General features: G+C 55.8%; 3 non-coding genes across 3 annotated transcripts; 2 read left to right on the top strand and 1 right to left on the bottom strand.

The window, feature by feature from the left end:
* Window positions 1-15,482: 15,482 nt before the first annotated feature.
* On the bottom strand, window positions 15,483-15,555 carry TRNAR-CCU. Its single transcript has one exon. It is a non-coding gene; the product is annotated as a tRNA-Arg (tRNA).
* A 2,031-nt stretch (window positions 15,556-17,586) lies between these two features.
* Window positions 17,587-17,658, top strand: TRNAQ-UUG. Its single transcript has one exon. It is a non-coding gene; the product is annotated as a tRNA-Gln (tRNA).
* Window positions 17,659-18,826: 1,168 nt separating this feature from the next.
* Window positions 18,827-18,920, top strand: TRNAI-UAU. Its single transcript has 2 exons — window positions 18,827-18,864; window positions 18,885-18,920. It is a non-coding gene; the product is annotated as a tRNA-Ile (tRNA).
* Window positions 18,921-21,460: the final 2,540 nt, after the last annotated feature.

Genomic DNA, 21,460 nt, shown 5'->3' with positions numbered 1-21,460 from the left:
CTCACAGGCTGGAGAAATAAAGGCCTCTGGGCATAGAGCATGTTCCTCCCCTGCACACAAACACACAGAATATCCCTAAGGAATTAGAATCACCTGCTGCCTTCCCCTGTCCTGCTGGATCCCCAAATGAAGATGCTCTTCAGCCTAAACCCATGTCCCCTCTTTTCCCAGTGCCCCTCAGACCCAACCCTCAGTCCCTCCTATGCTCACTGCTCCTCACTCCCAACCAGAGCCTGCTCCTCTTCACCCTTCTCCTCTGTCCCAACCCACAGCCCCCTCCTATTCCCAGTGCCCCTCAATCCCAACCCACAGGCCCCCTCCTCCTCATGCTGCTCCTCAATCCCAACCCACAGCTCCCTCCTTTCCTCCAGCAGCAGGTGCTTCAGACGCCCTCAGGAAGATTTTCTTGCAAGGTTTCGTGTATGAGTCTGCATATGGATTTTACAGTATGTTGGAAATATGTTGGGTTGCTTGCCGAAATGATCACTTTTGGCTGGTGTTGGATTCCCAGTCTCCATGTTATAGGGGCAGGAGAAATAAAGGGTTGTTATCCTTGTTGTGTGAACCAAGGGCAGCACAACTGGGCTTGGCAGACCCTGATTGAGGGACTCATCCTCAGTTCAATAGCACTTGCTAGGCAGGGGACATGGGTTCCAAAGCTGAGTGGGTTGGGGCTATGTCCATACTGCAATGAAACACTCATGGCTTTCCTGTGCCAGTGCAGGCTCCCAGGCTAGGGCCATGGGGTGGTAAATTTGCACTGTAGACATCTCAGCTCAAGCTCAATATTGGGCTCTGGGAGCCCTCAAGGTTGGAAGGGAGTTTAGCAAGCAAAAAAGATAAACTGGCAGTGGAGTATTACCCTGGACTTGACAGCATTTCTCCATTGGTCTGTCTGCTTTGGGGCAGGGACAATAACACATCCTGCTGCATCTGTTATTTCAAAGGGTGGTTTAGGATTTTCATTCTCACACATGGTGCATGAAGCAGGACTCAACCCTCAGTGCAAACTAAATGAGCTGCCCACAGGTTCTGGCAGCCACAATGAGCATTTAGTGTGAGAGCCCAGACCTGCCCCTGTCCCAGAGGGAGGGGGGTTATCTGTGACAGGCTGGAACACTGACCTATCAGCTCTTAACTCTCAGTAATCCTGTTATCAGTGCCTGTGAGTGTAATTGAAACAGCCATATTGGGCTGGACCAAAGGCCCATTTAGTTCTCTGACAGCTGCCAATACCAGGTGCTCCAAGAGTTAGTCAACAAGGCACGCACTTGGAGTTGAACCCAGGATCTCTTGTTTACAAGACAGGTGCTTTAGCCCGCTAAGCCATGGTGCCTGCTTGTGGCTCAGGGACACTCTCTGCCCACACCTGACTCCCTGCCATCCCCACTGGGGCCTGACAAGCTTTGCTTGTGTTGGATTCTGCAAAGCAGAGGAGCAGGTGAGGTTTTCCTTGCAAGCTCTGTGTGTGTGTGTGTGTGTGTGTGTGTGTGTATATCTTTGGCCAGGTCTGCACTACAAAGTTATTTCAGCATCATTATATTGCTCAGGTGTGTGAAAAACACACAACGCTCCCTCGGTCAGCAGCTTTTGGCTGATGTACACACTGCAATGCCACGTCTGGCGACAAAATAAAACCACCTCGACAAGAGGCCTAGAGCTTTGTGCCAAATTGTCAGTGTAAATGCTGCTGGTCATTATATCACCATAACTGGTCTCCACCAGTATCCCACCATGAACTCGCCTGCCCTGCATTCCTGCTACAGAGGCCGGACCTCTCTCCTTTCATAGCTCCAGAAAGTTCTGACAGCTGAGCTGCTATCTACACCGGGATTAGGTTGATAGAACTGCATTGCCAGCCTAAGTAATGTAATTACACCAACCTAATTTCATAGTGTAGACCTGTCCAAAGAATCGCACACACACCTTGGGAGCAAAACTTCACCTGCTCCTCTGCTTTACAGAAGCCAAACACGAGCAACACTTGTAAGGGCCCAGTGGGGATTGGCAGAGAGTCAGGTGTGAGCAAACACACTGCTTTTAAGTAACAGCAGGTACCATGGCTTGGCTGGTTAAAGCACCTGTTTTGTAAACAAGAGATCCTGGGTTCAACTCCCGGTGGTACCTTAAAGACTGGCTTTTGGAGCACCTGGTATTGGCTACTGTCAGAAGACAAGATTCAGAGCTAGATGAACCTATGGTTTAAATTACACTCGCAGGCACTGATAATAGAGTTACTGAAAGTTTGGGTGTTAAGAGCTGATAGGTCAGTGGTCCAGTACCCTCAATGTGGTTTTAGCTGGAAACACACCTGGAGGACAAAGACTCAACTGAACTGATTCAGAAGAGAATAATAACAATAATACTTTCAAACCAAAGTCCCCAAACAGATTAGTACTGGTTTTTCAGTTTGGGGAATTTTTTTTTCCCAGTCAGACCTTGCCAAGGGAAGCAGGGAGAAAATGTTTGAGTTGCCTCCTTCAGAACAGCTTGGCCTAGACTCTAGCTCTGGTTCACTGCTCTGGCCTTGCTCGGGTTGAGGGTATTTTAATAATTTGGGCAGGTCCCATGGGTGATTGGAGGAGATGACGAGGATGTTACCTTTTGAGATATAAATTAAGAAATACAGGACTAGAGAATTTTTCTTTTTTTAAGAAATCTGGGATTTAAACATTTTATTTAAAGCAAGAGAGTTCTGAGTTTCTGAGAAGGTTTTTGTTTGCAAGAAGCAACATCATACCAAACGGGGACATGGTTGTCTACAAAGGAGGAGTAATGACTAAATGCATCCAATGAGGATGCGATTTGTACCCATGCATGCAGAGCACAATGGACGAGCAGTCCATCACCTTAACCACTCAGCCACCTCATCAGAACTATCAAGGAAAAGACAGGAGGAGTAATCTAATGTCAGCAGAGCTAGGGACAATAAGGAGTTTTTAAATACTAAGTGGAAGCAGAGGCTGAATGAGCTCCCGCTTCACATCTAGTGAGGAGCTGGGGGAAAGACTTCAGGAACAGACGGTGTTTGCACAGACACACCTACTCTGCCTAGCTATGCAGCATGATGGGGCCGCTTTCCCAGAATGACCAGTTTTGGCTGGTGGCGGGTTACAAATCACTTTAGGATTGAGTGGAATGAAATGTTATTATCCTTCCTGCATGAGTGAAGGGCAGCAGAACATACCTAGTCGGTCCTGATGGAGGGGTCGGTGGGTGAGGAATAGCTTTCATTGGACTTCATAGAAGTGATTGAGAACGTCATCCTAAAACAGTGGTCCCCAAACATTTCACACTGTGCCCTCTTATCCAGTTGGGGGAGGGCAAAACCAGAGCTTGAGGGATTCAGCCCTGGGTGGTGGAGCTCAGACTTTTGGCTTCAGCCCCAGGCACCAACAAGTCTAATGCCAGCCCTGGCGACCCCATTAAAACAGGGTTATGACCCACTTTGGGGTCCTGACCCACAGCTTGAGAACCACTGCTCTATGCTGAGGGGAGAGAGTTTTCCTGTGGGTGCAGTTAATCCACTTCCCCAAGAGGTGGCAGCTATGTCAGTGGGAGAAGCTATATCGGTGGGTGTGCAAGCTGTGGTGTTCACCAGATTTAAGAAGTTTAATCAAACCCCATTTTTAAAACCACTTCTGGTCTGGGAATGGCAAAGGATCTCAAGGAAGCAGGGTCTGTCCTTCAAAGTCTTGGAGATCATGAGTCCATGGTCATGGGGGTATAGCTTAGTGGTACAGTGCTTGATGGTAGATCAAGTGATCCTTGATTCAAGCCCCAGTGTTCTCTTATAACCTTCTTTCTTTTTTTTAAAAAAAGGAAAACATTTTCATTGCCATTCTTCATTATGTTCAGGAGCTCCACTATACAGGGGTGCTTGATATCAATGTAAACACTCAACATTTCACTGTCCAAATGCACAAAAACCTAGCAAAGCTGTCCATCAGCTGAAATCAGTTCCAATCCTCTAACTGTCTAGTTTATGTTTTCATCAATTAAACAAAGGTATCATAGGAATGTACATTTGAAGATCCCTCTTCTCCAGGAGCTATGTTGTGCAGAAGAACAAGAGCCACATCCAGCTACAGTTCAGGAGTCTGATGACCAAAGAGCCAATAAATGTTCTGAGGGATGGAGAAAAATGCCTTCTAGTGAGCTCAACCTGTTTCGCTTATCAAAAGAAGATTGAAAGGTGACTTCATTGAAGTGTTGAAGGGCCTTCATGGAGAGAATAGATTGGGTATTAAAGGGCTCTTGAATCTAGCAGAGAAAGGCCTAACAAGACCCAGTGGCTGGAAGGTGAAAAGAGACAAATTCATATTACAACTAAGGCACAAATATTCAACAGCGAGGATGATTCACCACAGGAACAATCTACCAAGGAAAGTGGTGGATTCTCCATCTCCTGATGTCATTTCATGAAGACTAGATGCCTTTCTGGAATGTGTTTGCCCCAAAAGTAGCTCTTGTGTCATACAGGAGGCCTGTGATATGCAGGGGGGTCAGATTAGATGCTCTAATGGTCTCTTCTGGTCATAAAGTCGACTAATTTCTGAAAAACTGAGTGTAGCATTGGGAGCAGCGTCTGATGTTTTCCTGTCTAGCCGGCTTGCTTCCTAGAACACGCTCCTTGAGTGGGGTGATCCACAGGGAGTAGCTCAAACCTCCAAAGTGCCTGGCCAGGGGCAGGACATTAGCACAGCAAGGGAGGGGTGTGGCAGTGACATCACAAAGGCCTTTTGCAGGACCTCAGACTATTGGTCAAAGGTGGTGGGGAGGTGGTGACCTCACAGAGAGATGCTGACATCAGCCAGGCAGGACAGGGGCGAGGGGCCAGGGAAACCTCACAGACCCCTGTGGCTTTGCTTCAGCAAGTCTCCTTCTCCAGGTCTCTCTTTCAGGACTGAGAGAGTATTCGGGTTCACGGACGTGAGCACCAGGAGGAGCCTCTTTCGAGTTTTCTCCTTCCCTTTTCCTGATTTTACTAGAAAACAGCCGTCCCTGTTTAGAAGGTAAGAGCCTCCTCGAGGTTTGAAACCTGTTCAGTCTGATCCATCTGGTGACAGTTGAATTCTAGGCATGGAAAACACGAGCTTAAGGAGGCAGAATTTTATTTCGCACCTGGGATTTTGTCCCTTAAAATCACTGGGGACATTAGGGTTTGTTCTTTTTGTTTCACCTTTTCCTCCATCCATCCCTCCTTTCTCTTCGTCTCTTGTTTCTTTTGTCCTTTCTCCTGTTCCCCTCCCAAAACCAGGAGCAGTGTCGGGGTGTGTTTGGGGCGGGGGCAGAGAGGGGGATGGGCGGCACTGGGGAGGGGAGCTCGGGGGTGTTTGGGGCTGGGGCAGAAGAGGGGATGGGCGGCACTGGGGAGGCGGAGCTGGGGTGTGTTTGGGGCGGGGTAGAGAGGGGATGGGCGGCACTGGGGAGGGGAGCTCGGGGTGTTGGAGCAGGGGCAGAAGAGGGGATGGGCAGCATTGGGGAGCTCGGGGGTGTTTGGGGCTGGGTCAGAGGGGATGGGTGGCACTTGGGGAGGGGGCCTCGGGGTGTTTGGGGCTGCGGCAGAAGAGGGGATGGGCGGCACTGGGGAGGGGAGCTCGGGGGTGGTTGGGGCGGGGCAGAAGAGGGGATGGGCGGCACTGGGGAGGGAGCTCAGGGAGGTGTTTGGGGACGGGGCAGAGAGGGGAAAGGGAGGTCAGGGGTGTTGGGGGCGGGGCAGAAGAGGGGATGGGAGGCACTTGGGGAAAGGGAGCTCGGGAGGTGTTGGGGCGGGGCAGAGAGGGGATGGGCGGCACTGGGGAGGGAGCTCAGGGGTGTTTGGGGGAAGAAGAGGGGATGGGTGGCACTGGGGAGGGAGTTCGGGGGTGTTTGGGGACGGGGCAGAGACGGGATGGGCGGCACTGGGGAGGGGATCTCGGGGTGTTTGAGTGCGGGAGCAGAAGAGGGGATGGGCGGCATTGGGGAGCCTGGGGTGTTTGGGGGTGGGGCAGAAGAGGGGATGGGCAGCACTGGGGAGGGAGCTTGGGAGGGTGTTGGGGCGGGGCAGAAGAGGGAATGGGCGGCACTGGGGAGGGAGCTCTGGGGTGTTAGGGGACGGGGGCAGAAGAGGGGATGGGCGGCGCTGGGGAGGGGATCTCGGGGTGTTTGAGTGCGGGAGCAAAAGAGGGGATGGGCGGCACTGGGGAGGGGAGCTGGGGCGTGTTAGGGGCGGGGCAGAAGAGGGGAGGGGCAGCACTGGGGAGGGGGAGCTCGGGGGTTGGGGCGGGGCAGAGAGGGGATGGGCGGCACTGGGGAGGGGAGCTCGGGGTGTGTTTGGGGCGGGGGCAGAGAGGGGAGGGCGGCACCGGGAGGGGGTGCTCAGGGGTTGGGGCGGGATCAGAGAGGGGAGGGGCGGCACTGGGGAGGGGAGCTCAGGGGTGTTTGAGTGCGGGAGCAGAAGAGGGGAGGCAGCACTGGGGAGGGGAGCTGGGGGTTAGGGGCGGGGGCAGAAGAGGGGATGGGCGGCACTGGGGAGGGGGAGCTCAGGGGTGGGGTTGGGGTGGGGACAGAGAGGGGATGGGCGGCAGTGGGGAGGGGAGCTCGGTGGGGTGTTGGGGCGGGGTCAGAGAGGGGATGGGCGGCACTGGGGAGGGGGAGCTCGGAGGGGTGTTGGGGCGGGGTCAGAGAGGGGATGGGCATCAGTGGGGAGGGGAGCTCGGGGGTCTTTGGGGCAGGGGCAGAGAGGGGATGGGCGGCAGTGGGGAGGGGAGCTCGGGGGTGTTGGGGTGGGGGCAGGGAGGGGATGGGTGGCACTGGGGAGGGGAGCTCAGGGGTTGGGGCGGGGCAGAGAGGGGATGGGCGGCACTGGGGAGGGGGAGCTCGGGGTGTTTGGGGCGGGGTCAGAGAGGGAGGTGGCACCGGGAGGGAGCTCAGGGGGCTGGGGTGGGGCAGAGAGGGGATGGGCGGCACTGGGGAGGGGAGCTGGGGGTGTTGGGGCAGGGAGGAGGGGAGGGGCGGCACTTTGGGAGAGGGAACTCGGGGGTGTTGGGGGCGGGGAGGAGGGGAGGGGCAGTGGGGAGGGGAGCTCAGGGGGTTGGGGCGGGGCAGAGAGGGGATGGGCGGCATTGAGGAGGGGAGCTGGGGGTTGGGGGCGGGGTCAGAGAGGGGAGGAGCGGCACTGGGGAGGGGAGCTCAGGGGGTTGGGGGCAGGGTCAGAGAGGGGAGGGGCGGCACTGGGGAGGGGAGCTGGGGTTGGGGGCGGGGTCAGAGAGGGGAGGAGCGGCACTGGGGAGGGGGAGCTCGGGGGTTGGGGCGGGGTCAGGGAGGGGAGGGGCGGCAGTGGGGAGGGGAGCTCAGGGGTTGGGGGCGGGGCAGGGAGGGGATGGGCGGCAGAGGAGGGAGCTCGGGGGTTGGGGCGGGGCAGAGAGGGGAGGGGCGGCAGTGGGGAGGGAGCTGGGGGTGTTGGGGGCGGGGCAGGGGAGGAGGGGCGGCAGTGGGGAGGGGAGCTGGGGGTGTTGGGGCGGGGCAGAGAGGGGATGGGCGGCACTGGGGAGGGGAGCTCGGAGGGGTTGGGGCGGGGCAGAGAGGAGGGGCGGCAGTGGGGAGGAGCTCGGGAGGGGTTGGGGGCGGGGCAGAGAGGGGAGGGGCGGCACTGGGGGAGGGGCGCTCGGGGGGGGGGTGTTTGGGCTGCTCAGGAGCCGCCTCGCGAACGCTTCAAGGCCACGTGACGCCCTCTCGGAAACTCCGCCTCTCCCGAGACAGCCAATAGGAAGAGGAGGCAGAGCCCTGACCAATGGGAGCGCGAGAAGAAACCTTCCCCCCCCGCCCAGTTCCAGTGTTATGTTGGGGGCTGCAGTGACCAGAGCCCCCAGCAGGGTGCACCGGGGGGGGGGGCTGCAGTGACCAGAGCCCCCAGCAGGGTGCACCGGGGGGGGGGGCTGCAGTGACCAGAGCCCCCAGCAGGGTGCAGCGGGGGGCGGGGCTGCACTGACCAGAGCCCCAGCAGGGTGCATCGGGGCTGCAGTGACCAGAGACCCCAGCAGGGTGCATCGGGGCTGCAGTGACCAGACCCCCCAGCAGGGTGCATGGGGGGGGCTGCAGTGACCAGAGACCCCAGCAGGGTGCATCGGGGGGGCTGCAGTGACCAGACCCCCCAGCAGGGTGCAGCGGGGGGGGCTGCACTGACCAGACCCCCCAGCAGGGTGCAGCGGGGGGGGCTGCACTGACCAGACCCCCCAGCAGGGTGCCGCGGGGGGGGGGCTGCAGTGACCAGACCCCCCAGCAGGGGGGCTGCCGGCCGTGGGGTTCCCTGCAGTCTGGTGCCATTCACAGGGAGACCCGCAATAGCCTGACCCCCCCACCCCTGTCCGAGCTCCCGCCCTGCCCCCCAGCCCACTGCCTCTTGAGCAGCCCCCCCTGCGGTGTCACCACTACCCCCCCCGGCTGTGTCCCCGCAGCTTCCCAGCCCCACAGCTCCTCCGGTGGCCCCCACACTTCCTCCCTGCAGCCTGCCCCATTCCCCCCTGAGTCCCAGCTTCACCCCCCGACATCTCTCCAACCCACCTCCCCCCAGCGCAGCCTCTGCCCCCGCAGTGCCCGGCCCTGCTCCCCGGGGGGGGGGCTTGAGAGGCCCCCACCCCCCGGCCGCTCCACACCCCACAATGGGCAGCTGCTGGTGCTGAGGAAGGGGGGTCTGGGCCAGGCCAGGTGCTGGGCCAATTCTGGTGAAAGAGAGACGAGCCGGCAAGGCTGAGAGGCCCCTCCCTTGTCTGGGGGGGGGGGACAGGGGCTCCCACAATTTGGCCAGTGTCACCCTCCCCCATCCAGAGGAGACGTCCGCTCCCAGCAGGCCGTGCTCCATCTCCACCCCACAGGGGGGAGCCCCCAGTCCAGCAGTGCCCCCCACCCCGCCCCCATCAGCAGCCAAGCCGGGAACCTGCCCCTTCTCCCCTGCGAGGGCTGCAGGACTCCCTGCCCCCGCAGCACCAGCCTCCCCCCATGTCTCCGGGGTGGGGTGGGGGAAGGGGGGATTCCTTCTTCCCATTGCCCAGATCCCACCCCCACCCCGGGCTGCCCAGACGGGAGCCAGGGGCTGCAGCAGTTGGCTGCTTCCCCAGGGCTCCCAAGGAGCCGCCAGGAGAAGGGACGAGATTCTCCACGGCGCTGCAGCCGTTCACACTGGGACCCGTCTCACACGGGGGAAACTGAGGCACCAGGGAGGGCGAGATGGGCTGCACCAGCTCAGAGTGGGAGTCTGTGGGAGAGCCAGGAACAGAACCCAGGAGTCCTGGCTCCATGGGCAGCTTGGGACTCCTCCACTTGGGGAGGCTGGGCGGGCCCGGACTGGACCCAGCGGCACTGGGACAATTTGTATAGTGGGAGGTGCTGAGAGCCAGTGAACAAACCTGTAAACCCTGCACAGGATGGAAACCACTTCAAGCCAGGGGGGAGGCACCACGACTGGCCCCCACTCCCTTCCCAGAGCCAGCGGTGGGACCCGGATACCCTGGCTCCCAACCCCCACTCTAACCACTAGCCTGCACTGCCCTCCCACAGCTGGGGAGAAGAACCAGGAGTCCTGGCTCCCAGCCCGGCCGTGGGTGGAGCAGGACGTACTGGCCATGGGCTCAGCTGGGCATCGCTTACCATTAGGCTGGATGTTATCCCAGTGCTGACCTCCAGCCCCACAGCTCTGCTGGTGCCCCTCACTCCCGACCCGCAGCCCCTTGGTTCCCCCCAGCACTGACGGTGCCCCTCACTCCCGACCCGCAGCCCCTGCTATCCTAGTCCTGACCTGCAGACTCACAGCTCTGCTGGTGGCCCTCACTCCCGACCCGCAGCCCCTGCTTTCCCAGTCCTGACCTCCAGACTCACAGCTCTGCTGGTGCCCCTCACTCCCGACCCGCAGCCCCTTAGGCGTACACCAGCTCTGACGGTGCCCCTCACTCCTGACCCGCAGCCCCTGCTATCCCAGTCCTGACCTCCAGACTCACAGCTCTGCTGGTGCCCCTCACTCTCGACCCGCAGCCCCTCCTATCCCAATCCTGATCTCCACACCCACAGCTCTGCTGGTGCCCCTCACTCCCAACCCGCAGCCCCCTGGATTCCTCACTGAGCTCCCCAGTTACTGCGCTGCTGGTGCCCCTCACTCCCGACCCGCAGCCCCCTCGATTCCTCGCTGAGCTCCCCAGTTACTGCGCTGCTGGTGCCCCTCACTCCCGACCCGCAGCCCCTTAGGTGTCAACCAGCTCTGACGGTGCCCCTCACTCCCGACCCGCAGCCCCTGCTATCCCAGTCCTGACCTCCAGACTCTCAGCTCTGCTGGTGCCCCTCACTCCCGACCCACAGCCCCCTGCGCTCCCTCCAGCTCTGACGGTGCCCCTCACTCCCAACCCGCAGCCCCCTCGATTCCTCGCTGAGCTCCCCAGTTACTGCGCTGCTGGTGCCCCTCACTCCCGACCCGCAGCCCCTTAGGCGTCAACCAGCTCTGACGTTGCCCCTCACTCCCGACCCGCAGCCCCTGCTATCCCAGTCCTGACCTCCAGACTCTCAGCTCTGCTGGTGCCCCTCACTCCCGACCCGCATGGGTCACCCCTGGAGCAGGTTAAAGCAGCAGGTTGACAGTGGGGTTGCTGCCCCTGTGAACAGCTGCTGTAGCACCGCCTGGGCAGGACAGGGAGAGCCAGTTATACCCCTCCCAGCCTGTATCGGGGGATGGGAGCACTCACACCCTGGGGACCCACCCACCAGAGATCTGCTGGGGGGAGAGTGGCACCCACACACCCAGGATCTTGTACGGGGGGACAAGGGCATCCACACTCCGGGATCCTCTGCAGAGGGACGGACACCCACACATCCAGGATTCTGTATGGGGGGCAGAGGTACCCAGACACCTGGGTGGGGGAAGGGGGCACCGAAACATCCGGGATCTTACCTGGGAGGACAGCGGCGCCTGCAGCTCGACATGAGACGAGGACTGGGGAAGCAGGAGCATTTCCCAGTTCCAGGCTGTCTCCGTCTGGTCAAGGCACAGAGCTCACAAGCAGAGTTTAAAGCTCCAGCTGCCAGAGAGCAAAACAAGCCGGGCTCTGTGGCTGGTGCCTGTGATCCCAGCTCCTGGGGAGGCTGAGGCTGGTGGATCGCTTGAGCTCAGGAGTTCTAGGCTGCAGGGGGCTGTGCCGATCAGGTGTCCATACTATGTTCAGCATCAATATGGTGATCCCAGGGAAGCTTGGGGTCCCCAGGTTGTCTAAGGCGGGGTGAACCGGCCCAGGTCAGAAATGGAGCAGGTCAAAACTCCTGTGCTGATCAGTAGTGGGATCACACCTGTGAATAGCCCCTGCAGTGTAGCCTGGGCAAGACAGTGAGACACAGTCTCTTTTTATACAGACACCCCCCGCAGAGCCTGGAGTGGGGAATGGGAGCACCCACATGCTGGGGATTCTGACGTGCGGGGAGGGATGCCCCCTGCCACACGGATCTTGAAATGAGGAACAGCGACACCCACACACCACAGAGCCTGGATGGGGGCAGGGGAACCACAGACGGCAGCTAGTTCATGGGGTGGGGGACACACCCATATGCTCCATTGCACCATTCTTAATGAGAAGAACGGGGGCATCCACACAACACGGATCCTTAACGGGCGGGGGGACACCCACACACTCCACTGTTAACCCGGAGGGACAGGGGCACCAGACACCCCCAGTAGCATGGAGAACCCCCACATCCACCGGATCTCTCATGGGGGGTAAAACAGAGGGGATTATAATGGGGCCCAGCGCACCCACACACTGGGGATTGTTAAGGGTTGAAGGGACAGGGACACCCACACATTGAGATCACGGCCTTGGAGGAACGCAAAACCTCCACAGAAGGACCTGGTCTGTTCCATGATGGCAGCCCAGCCTGGGTGAGTCAAAGTCTCTTTTTATACAGGCACGCCCCAGAGATCCTGACTAGGGGAGAGAGACACCCACCCACCAGAGATCCTTAATGATCTAGGGTGCACCCACACACCAGGGATTCTTATGGGTGGGAGGAATGGAGATAGCCAGACACACTGAGATCACTTCCTCCAAGGAGCCTGGGCCAGACAGGGAGACACAGTCCCCCTTCACATATCTGCCAGACAACCTTCCTCCCACTCCCTCCACACAATGTTCTTATCTGGAGGTGAAGCCAGGGAAACCACATGGAGGATTCTTATCTGGGGAACTGGGGGGACCCACTTACCACCAGAGATTCTTAAGGGCAGGAGGAACAGGGACTCCCACCTCTGTAGCATGGGGGTGGGTCGCCTGCTGGGATCATCTGGGAATATTTCACCTCGTCAGTTCCCTGCCATTGTCTTGGGGGGCCCTTGTTCGCTGCCTCTGGCACCCAGTTTAGCCTCCTTCCTGAGGGCTGAAACACTTTGATCTATCTAAGGTCTGTGGGATCAATACGTGTCATGGTGTAATTCTGTGTTATTCGGGGGTCAGACTAGCTGAGCTAATGGCCCCTTCTGCCCTTAAACGCCATGAAAACATTTCCCTGGTTTCTCCTTGCGCCTGTCAGACACCACGGTGAGGGGCCCGATAGAAGATCCCGCACACAGCGCTCTGGCTCTTACGTTAGTTGGGGACGTCAGCGCTTTCCTAGCAAAGCTGCTGCTAAAGCGCTGGATTTGGGGAACGGTTCGGCTCCGATTCAGAGATCTGCCTGCGGGGTGTGAACCTGCCTCGAGGAGTGGGAAACGCAACCAGCACCGGGAGGCGTTGGCTGAGCTCCAGGCTGCCCCCGTGTGGCCAAAGCTTAGAACTGAGCAGCGGAGTTTAAAGCTGGCGCTGGGAGGGACCTGAACACACGGGGCACGAAGGCTCCTGCGTGTAACGCTTGTTGGGTGAGCAGCTGAGCGTAGCTGATTGCCGGAGTTCAGGTCTGCACCCCGGGGTCCTGAGCAGGTGCCTGTGCTCAGGTTGGCCTCGCTATGCTGGTTTCTGGGAAGTTTGGGGCCGCCAGTTCCCCCTAGAGAGAGAGGAGCCAGCCCAGGAAAGGAGGCTTTCAAAACTCTGGTACCGATTGGCAGTGGGACTGCCCCTGTGAAGAGCCGCTGCAGCCCCGCCAGGGAGAGCCGGTTTCTCTTTATGCAGCCCCCCCCCCGACCCCATTCCTCAGGACGAGGGTTGTGCTCAAAGATCTGTGCCCCGTGTTTTCACCTCCATGTGAAGCGCACAGTGCAAATAACCCTCAGCGCATCAGCTCAGCTCCAGGCTCCACTTCCACCTGCTCAGAGCGCAGAGCTCCCAGACTGAGCCTGAAGTTGGAAGCGGGAGACCCTGTAACCAGCCAGGCCCTGTGGCTGGTGCCTGTGGTCCCAGCGCCTGGGGAGGCTGAGGCCGGCGGATCGCTTGAGCTCAGGAGTTCTGGGCTGCAGGGGGCTGTGCCAATTGGGTGTCTGCACTAAGTTTAGCATCAATATGGTGATCCCGGGCAAGCTTGGGATCCCCAGGTTGCCTAAGGAGGGGTGAACCGGCACAGGTCAAAATTCCTGTGCTGGGATGTAGTGCCAGAAACTGCTCCCAGTAGGACTTTGCTACCTGCAGCAGTTACTGAGACCTGAGGTTGTTCTTATTTGCTGACTTGTCCTAATTGGCTAAAACTTGACAGTGGTGGGGGATGGAAGCATAAAGGCTTCGTCCTCCAAGCGACCCTGCCTGGTGCACATCTGTATCTATTACCTCTTAACACAGGATTGTAAACAACAGAGTGAGGTCATTTAAACATCATTTATTTTGCAGCTTCATTCACTGTGCTAACAATGTAGCATCCTGACACCGATACTTCTGCCCACGTGCCCTGTGGGTTGGATTCATTTTAGTGGGACGCGGGACTTGTGGAGGATAATTTAAACTCTTAATTTCCTTATGGTTTCCCTGCAATATACTTTTCTGCTGGTGCAATTTCTGACCATTGCACTTCTATTGTATTTATTACAATAGCACAAGTAAGTCACACAAGTGACATAGTCTAGGGGCTTGGCTACACTTGCAAGTTTGAGCGCATTAAAGCAGCCCCGGGCGCCCTAACTCCTGAGGTGTCCACACTCGCAAGGCACATGGAGCACCTGGGCTCTGCAGGTGGAGCACTCTGGGTAATCCACCTCCATGAGAAGCATAAAGCTCGCTGAGCCCTGCTGAAATACCCGGGCATCAGTGTGGACGACGTGTTGCATCACTGCACTATGTTTGGCATCAGGAAATGTCCCATAATCCCCTGAAGTCAAGTGCCCACTCTGGTCATTGTTTTGAAATCGGCTGCAGGCATGCGGATATCCCCTTTCAAAGCTCCGTTTCTGACAGCCGGCTGCTTATCTGCTCCGGGACAAAGCAACCATTAGTGTGGAATGCTGCTGTTGTGAATGTGTGTAAGAGAGGGGGGTCTGCTGCTGTCTGAACACACAAGACAGCATGCTGACTCACTCTCAGCCCCCCACACACACTGCCGCTCCCCCCACGTACACACAACACACTCCCTGTCACACTCCATCCCCATCCCCCATTTGAAAAGCACGTTGCAGCCACTTGCACACTGGGATAGCTAACACACTGCACTGCTCTCTGTGGCATTGCCAGAGCTGCTAATGTGGCCACTCCAGTGCGCTTGCAGCTGTCAGTGTGAACACACGGCAGCCGTTTCCTTGCTGTGGTTTAACTCCCAGCACTCTACCTCTGCAAGTGTAGCCAAGCCCTAAATTTGCCAGACGAACCAAACTCAGTAACTGCCCTCCACCACCACGTGCAGTGAGTAGGGGCATGGTGAAGCACACACCACACTTGCTGGCTCCGCCTTGTGCATGCTGGGGTGGCCACCTCCCCGTTGATGAGACTGGTCCCACCATCTCCGCGGAGCTCCAGTCTGCCCTGCTGCCATCCCTGTGTTGTCTTCTCTAGCAGTTGACTGGAAGGTGAGCACTGGCTGCATGCCATGTAGCCATGTTGTCTCGAAGGGCGAAAGCAGGAGGAATGGTGCCTTCATAGCCCACCTAATATTCCATAACATAGTTAAGGAAAATATTTCTCAATGAATTCTCAGTAAAAGGTCAGTAGCAGCCAGTGTCCGCATCAGTCTACGAGCATTGGTATTTTCTTGAAATTTGTCAGACCAACCTATCTAACACCTAACACACATTTGAAGTTCTTCTTTTCACACTGTTGCTCATTCTCAGGTTCTGCTTTGTCTCCAGACAGATCCATTCTCTTTCAGGACAGCCTTGTTCTTTCTGTCTGTTTTACTCACTGAGGTGTGGGAGTAAACACTCCCCTTCCTTCTATTCTCAGACAAACACTAGTATTAAGTGTTTGCTACTGATGGGTCTAGAAAGGATTTGTCAAGTGGAAGATGCTGTTTCTGGGGGATTGCTCCCAAGATCCAGTACTTTGGATTCAAACGTCTCCCAGCTTCCTTGGGGAAAATAACACCAAGGCTTTGTTGCAATATACAAGAAGAAAGGAGTTTTCCACCCCAGATGGGACTTGAACCCACAATCTTTGGCTTAGGAAGCCAATGCCTTATCCATTAGGCCACTGGGGCGCTGAAAAGCAGTGGAAAGAAGGATGGAAATTCCCTCTCAGGATTGCACATTCCTCACATTCACTCAGAAGCCAAATACCCCATTTAATGGCCTTACAGAAACATCTGCATCCCCTGGCAGCGAGGCAACTGGGTAGGTCGCTGACAGAGCTGAGCACCACCTTTCTGCCAGCCATCTTTAGAGAAGAACCCCACCCTAAGGGCGCCGGGTTCCTCCGGTGGGGGTGTGGAGCAGCCGTTCATTTTCCTGTCCTTTTTGTGTGCAACTGCTGACAACAACATCCCAGACAGAGAAGCAACAGGCCAAAATACTGCTAAACAGCTGCCAAAGTAGCTCAGTTGGGAGAGCATTAGACTGAAGCTTTAAAGGTCCCTGGTTCAATCCCAGGCTCTGGCAGGCCCTTTCATCCCTCTTTGCACAGGGGTGGCTTGTTTTCTGGGAGCACAGTGGTCCCTGCACCCAAGGTGAGTCCCTGAGCTTGGGCTCTGCAATAGGAAAAGATATTGTGGGCTTCTGCCCCTAATTGGCTGGCCTGACATTTAACAATGAGGGACAGGAGCTGTCTCTCCTAAGTGAGTTATTGGTGGACCCAATATGGCAGGAAGAGAGTGCTAGAGGGGGTGCTGGGCAGTGACAGGCAGGTATAGAGGATGGAAACTCTTCTGTGCAGCTGAGGGAGGGCAGTGCCAGGGAAGGGGCATGTGTGAAAGTGGCCCTGTGGAAGGGAGTTGGGGGCCCAGGAGGAGGCACTTGATGTTCAGTGTCTTGGAGCAGCTGGGCTTGGACATGGTGGGTGTTCAGGAAATGCACATTAACAACTCTAGGGTAGCTTGATAGGCAGAGGGTGATTGGGGGAAGGGCCCATCTCTCTGGTCCTCCAGGCCAGGGAAGAATGATGGGGTTGGAGTCTTGTTCTTCACATTCACGGTGCGAGTACAGAAGGTGGTGGAGCTCGGACCAGGTGGCTTTGTGCTCCATGGCACTGGTTAGGCTATATTAGCGTGTATGGTCCCCAGTTAAGGTGTAAAAGGAAAGTTCTATGAAGGAACTGGCTCCCTTCTTCTAGACCGCACGGTGTTTGGTGTTGGGGGGGATTTCAATTGTTGCACCGGCCTGAGGACTGCTGGTCCTGTTTTCCCGACCGTCAGAGGAAACTCTTCTACGATGACCACTACCTGGTGCAGGTCTGTAGCAAGGTCGGCTTAGAGGATGTGTTTCTGCACAGTGAACCAGTGGAGGGTGGGCAGTAGCCTCCTATTCCTCTGACCCGAGCTCACACCAGCCACAGAGGGGATACACCTTTCTGTGGGGACAGGCCAGGAGTCGCAGTGACCGGATTTCCGTGAAGGAGAGCACGTCGACAGCCCAGTGCAGGGTGGTGCCAATGGACTGTTCGGATCACGCAGCTCTCACCGTGTGCTCAATGTGAGCAATTCCCTGACCCACGACAGAGGATATTGGAAGCTGAACATCCAGAGCTTGCAAGATAAAGGAGCAGGGGGACGAGGCCTGGCGGTGCTGGCAGAACGGGAAAGCATGAGAGGGTCCTACGGCAACCAGGGGGATTGGTGGGAGTCGGTGAGAGAGGAGTTGGCGGCTTTGTTCTGGCGGCTGGGGAAACATCACAACATTAAAGAAACCAACAGTGCCAAGTCCTGCAGCATCACCTGTGGGATTTCCACAAAACCATCCAGGCAGGGGAGCCAGTCAGCGTGTGACTGTACGACCGGATCAAGCAACAGCTGCCCGAGTTCCAGGAGATGAGGCTGCAGCTGGCTGATATGAGCGGGAGCACCGAGGGAAGGGAGGAGCAGACTCCCCTGACATTTTTGCAGCCTGCAGGGAATGGAGACAAAGCAGGGGGATGCAGGGACTCAGGGCAGGACCCGTGAATCCGGTAGTGCAGGACCACAGTCGCTGGAGGAGGAGAGAGAGTCCTGCGAGAGGAAGCCGCTGGTGGGAAGCAATAAGTGCAGAGTGCAAACCAGCCAGCCGAGAGTCACAGGGGTCTAGAAAATGAAATAGCAGCAGGTCCCATGGTGTAATGGGCAGCACTCAGGACTTTGAATCCTGGAATCTGAGTTCAAATCTCAGTGGGAGCTCGTGGCAATACGTTGCTTTGCTACAAAGCACTGGAGCTCAATGTGTTTGGCTACTTTCTCTCAGGTAGAGAGTGAGGTTTTTCCCTCCTGCTGGGTGACTGATCCCCACTGGAGACAGGTCTCTGGTCTGGCTGGTTCAATGGGCTGGCGGCTATAGGTTGGGGTCCTAGAACTTAACAGTCTGGCTAGAGATTCCTGTGGATTGATCATATGGCTGCTTCACCTGATGTCCATAACTTTGGTCCCTGCAGCTGCCACACTCTTCCTCTTGCCCACATGGCACTTGAAGGAAGGAGGGCCATGGCCAGGCTTCATAGTCAGGGCTGGGCAGGAGGGAGGCAGAGTCCCAGGCTGGAGCCCAGCACCTCTCCTCCTCTGCCAAAGTAGCTCAGTTGGGAGAGTGTTAGACTGAAGATTCCAGGTTTTGGCAGGCCCTTTCATCCCTCTTTGTACAGTGATAACTTGTGTTCTGGGAGCACAGTGGTGCCTGTACCCCAAGGTGAGTCCTTGGGCTTTGCAATAGGGAGGAAAAAAAAAAACCTGTGGGCTTCTGCCCCTAGTTGCCTGGCCTGACCTTTAACAATGAGGGACAGGAGCTGTCTCTCCTACATGAGTTGTTGGTGGACCCAATATGACAGGAAGAGAGTGAGGCAGGGTGACCTTCAGGAATGGTGCCAGAGGGGGTGCTGGGCAGTGACAGGCAGGAATAGGGGATGAAAACTCCTCTGTGCAGCTGAGCGAGGCGGAGCCCTCCCATGTTTAAAAGTCCTGGGGTGTTGTTCCCCTGTTCAGGCAGCCCTGGGGCCCTGCACTTCACACAGCTCTCCCTGATTTCAGCTGTTAGTGAGGGAGCCTCACTGCTAGTGCAGACTGGGCAGTTTCTTCCATGAGAGACACTGTCCCAAAGCAGGACTAATGCTTAGAGCTGGTTATCAGTGATTTCAGAACTGTTGGTCTGCAGCAAGACTCTCCATTGAGTCTTAACCAGCTCTGTTATTACACAGGGAAGAACAAAAGGGTCAAATGGGGCCTGGAAGCCTTAAGAAGAATCCACCCCACCGAGTACAACACTTGTCGCTACCTGCTCCCAGCCCCAATGAGAACGTTTTGGGGTCACTCCTTGCCTGTATCAACATAGGGGGGTCTCAGAGAATGCTAATTAACAGGTGCTCCAGTGGCGCAATTGGTTAGCGCACAGTACTTATAGGGCAGTGCTGAGAGGAGCTATGCTGAGGTTGTGAGTTCAAACCTCACCTGGAGCACTGGTTTTCATTAGCCAAGTGGTGTCACCCCCTCATTTGGCCTGTGGAATGTAGAATTCCAGCCCTGGGGACCCTCAGGAGGGGGCTAATAAAAATGCCCCTTCACTTATTACCTCCTCTCCAGGTCAGAATCTACAATCCTTTCTCCCTCCCAGCCCGTGCCAGGATCCCTCAAGCAGAGCCTGGAGTCCTGCCCCTGGCGTCTGTACTATTGACAAAGACTAAGTGACAGGGACAAAACACTCAAATCCCGCCTGGTGCGGGGAGCCAGGTTTGCTCTTCAAATTCTGTCATTGGTACATTTCCAGGCCTGGTAATGTCCCACAACAGCATTTAATGGGAAGCTGCCTGCAGAACAGTGACACTGCACAGAGCTCCTGTGGAGGAGGGGTGGGAATTAGTAACATTTTGAGGATCGTTTGCTGACAAGGTTTGTCTCTGTTCATATTTCACCTTCAGGTGTTATGTTGAGGGATCTTTAGTATATTTTTGGGAGGTTAATAACTATCTCCTCAACTTTATTTACTCAACTTAAAAATTGGTGTCACTTGATTTTTGCATCTCCTGTGAAAATACAACTGACGTGTGGCTTTCTACAGGGGCCATGATGTTAAGGTTGGGAATTCAGTCTCTGTACTTCTGGGAGGGGGTGTTGCTTTTCTACAGCTGCCTCACGGCCAGGCACACCAGGCTGTTAGCTGCACCCACTGTCCTTGCCAGGGGCCCTGCTGAACCCTGGGCGGCTGCACTGCCGTGCTGGGGTGACTCTGCAGGTGGAGAAGCTGCTGTGGAGCAATGTAGAGCAGGTGCAGGAAGGAGACGGGGTCACTATTCTCATTCTGAACTGCACAGTTTTCCAAATTTGGGACTAGATTCATAGATTCATAGACTTAAGGTCAGAAGGGACCATTATGATCATCTAGTCTGACCTCCTGCACAATGCAGGCCACAGAATCTCACTCACCCACTCCTGTAACAAACCCCTAACCTATGTCTGAGTTATTGAAGTCCTCAAATTGTGGCTTAAAGACCTCAAGGTGCAGGGAATCCTCCAGCAAGTGACCCGAGCCCCACGCTGCAGAGGAAGGCGAATGTCTGAGAACAATTCTAAGGGAAGGTGAATGCAGAGCAATGACACTGGAGATGCCCAGACCTCCAATGGGGGCAGCGTGGAAATTAATAATGGGAAGATCATTTGTGAAATTAGTCGTCACTGACAAGATTTGTCTCTGTTCCTATTTCACGCTGTGGTGTTAGTTAGAGGAATCAGGACAGAGTTTTACTATATTAATTAAACACTTAATTTTATTTAACCAAGCAACAAACTTAGTGTCACTTATGTTTTCTCTCCTAGCAAGAATGAATTGAATTTTGTGACTTTCTGGAAAGTGCAGTGAGATTAAATGTGGGAATTCAGTCTCTGTGGTTGTGAGCTAATGTTTTCCTCTCACAGGTCAGTGCCTGCATTGAAATACCAAGAGGGATCTAAGGGCTGGTGTACGCTGGGCACTGAACTGACAGAGCGACGTCTCTCAGGGTGTGAATCCCTCCTCCCCCCAAACCCATAGAGTTAAGGTGACCTAAGCCCTGGTTAGATAGTGCTTAAGAAAAGGAAGAAATGTTCTGTCAATGCAGCTATTACAGGGCTGGGAATACCCCTCCAGTCACTGTCTACTCCAAAGTGCTATAGCAGCACCACAGTGGTGCAATGGGTTAGTGCCCAGTACTTACAGAGCAGTGCTGAGTGGAGTCATGCTGAGGTTGTGAGTTCAAACCTCACCTACAGCACTAGTTTCCTTTAAGCAAATGGCTTCTGCCAATCATTTTGCCCTGCAGAAAATACAATTGCAGCTCAGAAGACACCAAGGTCCCCTTGCTTTACAGAGAGCAGGGCAGATTCCACAGATCTACCAGGCTCTGCTCCCCACCAGCCGCCTGTGTCAGGAGGGGTCAAGCAGAGCCGAGAGCACTGCCCCCGACTCCCCCTCAGTCTTTGCTCCCCAAACCACCTGTGTGCTCACCCTCTTCGCTGTGAGACTCAAACCCTGTCTGGCTTTCTGTATGTTGGGGTTTTTTTGTCTGTCGCGTTGATGTGCATGTGGGTCCTGTGTGATTTTTGTGGATGCCTTGCATAGTTTTGTGTGTGTGTGTGTGTATGACTTTTGCATGCAGATTGGTTTTTTGCTAAGTATTCTTTTGGTATGTGGTTTTTGTGCTTTCCTGTTGTGGGCTTTTGCTGTATTTTTTGGTGTGGATTTGTTCTATGTTTTGTGTGGCTTTCCCTTATGTGTCTATGGCTCTGTGTGCTGTGTGGGTTTAGCTTTTGTTTATGTCTGTGTGGGCCTGTGCAGTCTGTGATGTTCTCTCTCTGTTTGTATCTTCATGTGTAAATTCACTGGAACTTTTCAAAATTTCCACAGCTTTGCCAATTTTCACCAGGAATTTTACTCATTAACAAATTCTCACTTGTTCCCTACCAGTTGGTGACCATTGCCCCAGGGGCCTGTCAGTCTCAGGGTCCTGATTTCCCATTGACCCTT

Source organism: Mauremys reevesii, linkage group 12 (genome assembly GCF_016161935.1).
Source record: "Mauremys reevesii isolate NIE-2019 linkage group 12, ASM1616193v1, whole genome shotgun sequence".
Taxonomy (NCBI): domain Eukaryota; kingdom Metazoa; phylum Chordata; order Testudines; family Geoemydidae; genus Mauremys; species Mauremys reevesii.
The sequence above is the reverse complement of the archived record's forward strand: the minus strand, read 5'-3'. Positions and strand labels throughout refer to the sequence as shown.